We start from the raw sequence: 4,298 nt of genomic DNA on the forward strand, positions 1-4,298 counted from the left end.
ATATATAAATTATTGTCATTTCCTAAGCATTACATATACATACATTAGTGTATGCAAGCTTGATGAAAGCAAAGACTCTAAGAACCACATTAGTCATTTCAACATCCCCACCTTCTTCCACCCGGTGTCTTTTCTCTTTCACCCGACCGCTCTTTATCGCCTATCCATCCATCCATCCATCCACCCATCTATCTATCTATCTATCTATCTATCTATCTATCTATCTATCTATCTATCTATCTATCTATCTATCTATCTATTTATCTATCTATCTATCTATCCATCCATCTATCTGTCTATCGACCTCTTTTAGCTACCTAGCTGTGTACCTAACAATTTAAGTATCATGTGCTTAATGTTTAGCTCCATGCACACTCCGGTCCCCCAGACCTATACTCAAAGAGACAACCCTATTGTGACCATCCTGATCTTTATCTTGAGAGTGTCATATACAAAATTATTCAATGTATTTTTTGTTCAAGAACAAGAGGGTGTGGTTTTAAGATCTGGCTGCTGTTTCTAGTAGACGGTGTAACCATGTAGAAGCTTGCTTAAGTATCTTATCTGGACGTACATTTATCAATGTCTTTCTGTCTCTGTCACTATGTATGGATGGATGGATGTATGGGTGGATGGAGTGATAGATGGAGGCAGGGAAAAAGAGATGCATGTATGCTTATATGTGCGAATGTATGCATGTATATGTTTGTATGTATATGTGTGTATATGCATGTATGTAAAGTATGTATGTGTATGTGCCTATAGGATTATTTGCATTTATGCGCGTGTGTAGTTCGTATATATATATGTATTTATGTATCTTTCTCACTCCTTCTCTCTCACTAAGTCTCTCCTCTATGCATAGATACGTGTATGTCTCTCACACTGTGAAGTTCGCTTCACAACAAAGTGGTTTCGGGTTCAATTTCACTGCACGGCACCTTGCACAAATGCCTTCTACTATAGCCCCGAGTTGATCAAAGCCTTTTAAGGGCAGTTGGTAGGAGCCCATCCTATGTGTGTGTGTACATATATATGTGTGTGTGTATGTGTGTGTGTTTGTACATATATATATATCACTATATATATATACACACACGCAAACATACATACATACATGCATACATATGTACAAACACACACGCGCCCACACACACACACACACACACACACACACACACACACACACACACACACACACACACACACACACACACACACACACACATTTGCTTCCCAACCACATGGTACCAGATTGAGTTCCACTGCGTGGCACCTTGGGCAAGTATCTTCAGCTATAGCCTTGGGCTGAATAAGCCTTGTGAGTAGATTTAGTAGGCGGAAACTGAAAGAAGCCCCATGATATATATATATATATATATATATAGGGAGAATTCACACACAAAAAAAAACAACAGACGAAGACAGTTGGTGTAGAAAACAAACAGACGTATTAATATAACGCTCGGGAATTGAAAATGTCTTTAACGTTTCGAGCCTACGCTCTTCCACAGAAAAGAACACAGAAAGAAACAAGGAGAGAAAAAAATGTGTGTAGTGGTTAGCGATCTATCATGGTGAATATATATGTGTGTGTGTGTGTGTATGTATATAAAAATGTATGTACGTTTGTGTGTGTGCGTCTTTGTGTGTAAGTGGTGTTTTCATAATACAAAGCTTACAGTGTATACCTAAGATGCCTAAATGAATACAAATAACAATAATAAATCTTTCATATGAATCTTACCATTTAACGAGTATCTACGAAAATTCGAGCGCATACGTACCTGCTATACGTACCCTATGTATATCTAAAAACAGGGTACATGCATATACGCTATATGCACCCTCTGTATACTTAGAAATAAGGTACATATATACATACTATATGTGCCCTGTATGTACCTAGAAACAGGGGATATATACATAAATGCTATAAGCACCTTTGTTCAGTTATAAACCTGTCACGTGTAATGTTATGTGTTGTTTTACACAGCAGCGAGGAGATGAGAGGGGGGTCGGAAAGAATATCTTGTGGTATTTTATTGTTGGCGTATGAGTTCAAATTCCATCCAAGTCGATCAATACAGCTACGGTTTGGTGGGAGATTCGGTTCCATCCACACCTGATCAGGAATGGCCTCTGCCAGGTGTAAAGTGACCAAGACACGTTGTATGTCATGACGATGCGTTTATGGCTCTGATAGCAGGTGAGGGCCCAACGGAGGACCCCCCCCCACACACACACACATACTTTTTATGAAGAAGCTTAGTTGAAAGAATCGAATCAGTACTTATTTTTCTTTAAAGCCCTGTTACTTATTTTATCGGTTTCTTTTGAGAAACCCCTATGTTACGGGGACGTAAACACACCAACACGTTTGTCAAGAGGTAGTGGGACACACACGCACGCACGCACGGTTTCTTATTTCTTTATTGCCCACAAGGGGCTAAACATAGAGCGGACAAACAAGGACAGACAAAGGGATTAAGTCGATTTCTTCGACCCCAGTGTGTAACTGGTACTTAATTTATCGACCCCGAAAGGATGAAAGGCAAAGTCGACCTCGGTGGAATTTGAACTCAGAACGTAAAGACGGATGAAATGCCGCTAAGCATTTCGCCCGGAGTGCTAACGTTTCTGCCAGCTCGCCGCCTTCATTCGACTGCTTTCAGTTTCTGTCTACCAAATCCACTCACAAGGCTTTGGTTGGACTGAGGCTATAGCAGAAGACACTTGCCGAATGTATCACGCAGTGGGATTGAACCCGGAACCATGTGGTTGGGAAGCAAACGTTATATCCCACAGCCACGTGTGGAGGAAGAGGATTTCCGTCGTCCACCATGAGTATTTACTCGCTCGATCAACTAAATTACTGTGTAAGTGGTTGAGTATTCCACAGGCACCCTTATGAAAATTATGCACACGTGCGAAATAGATCAAGCAGAATCAATGTGGCACATAGTAGGAGAAGCCTGTACAAGGTGGGTTAACCGTCACCAAGTCCGCCTGCATATTCCGACCTGTTGGTATAATCAGGTGGCTTCAGTTGTTGCCCCGACTGCATTTTCATATTTCATGACTTTTGACCCATCCTGTTACCTTTTGAATTAAAGGTACATTTTACTCGGCAAGAATCTATACACTTTCCGTCTACCCAAATTCACTCACAAGGTATGGGTTAACCCGAGGCTATAGAAAATGACATTTGCCCAAGATGCTATGCAATGAAATCGAGCCCGGGACCTTGTGGTTGTGAAGTGAACTTCTTAACAATTCGGACATACTGTCCTGGTATTTATCTTTCTGTAATTCACGGCCTGCATCCCTGCGTATTTTTGCTACAAATACCTGGTTTCAGTTGAGACACTGCTCCGTTATCATTTTGGCTGCCCACCAGCCAAACGGTAAGTGGTGGAATTTGAACCTAGATCGCAAAAAGATGTTCCAATATTTAACAATTGCCATAACCCAGAGACCTCAACAACTACTTTTTTTGATCAGCTCTCAAAAGGATTGGAATTTACGTCGTGGATGGTCAGATCAAATGCTGGGAAATAGTCTAACCGCTGCTCAAACAATTCTGTCAAATCGCTATTTGGTTATACCTGGCGATTATTAAGTATACATTGTTGCATGGGAATAAGGAGGGAATAAGAGAAGACATCCGAAATAGATCAATTTGAAGGTGTAACTAACTACAATTTTGACCGCCTTCTCATATTTTTCTGCCGTATTCCCGAATGAACCATCTTGTTACCCGCCTTCCACTCCTTGCAAATCTTTCTGAGGCCACTACCAGCCATATTGGATTTACCCACAAACCGCCCACCTCTTTTGAAACGACTGTACACTGCATTCCGCATGCATCACGCAGTTTCCACAACCCTTCATATTTAAGGTCCACACTTTCATGTGCCCATTCTATGTTGCCTTCTCGAGGCACCCTCAACTAAAAAGGATTAGGACGTTGTTTTGTCAATTCAGACCACACCATAATTTCAGGGAGTTTGCTCTTTTACTCTTTTACTTGTTCCAGTCATTTTACTGCGGCCATGCTGGAGCACCGCCTTTATAGTCGAGCAAATCGACCCCATAGCTTATACCTTGTAAGCCTAATACTTATTCTATCGGTCTCTTTTTGCCGAACCGCTAAGTTACGGGGACGTAAACACACCAGCATCGGTTGTCAAGCGATGCTGGGGGATCAAACAGACACAAACATATACACACACATACATACATACATACATACATACATATATATATATATATATATATATATATATATATATATA

At 40.8% G+C, this 4,298-nt stretch overlaps 1 long non-coding RNA gene across 1 annotated transcript in view; it reads left to right on the plus strand.

Annotated features, from left to right (window-relative positions):
* Window positions 1-4,298, plus strand: part of LOC106868562 (uncharacterized) — a 166,327-nt gene that overhangs the window by 4,082 nt on the left and 157,947 nt on the right. The gene's annotated exons all lie outside the window — the stretch shown is intronic.

This window comes from Octopus bimaculoides, chromosome 27 (genome assembly GCF_001194135.2).
Source record: "Octopus bimaculoides isolate UCB-OBI-ISO-001 chromosome 27, ASM119413v2, whole genome shotgun sequence".
Taxonomy (NCBI): Eukaryota; Metazoa; Mollusca; class Cephalopoda; order Octopoda; family Octopodidae; genus Octopus; species Octopus bimaculoides.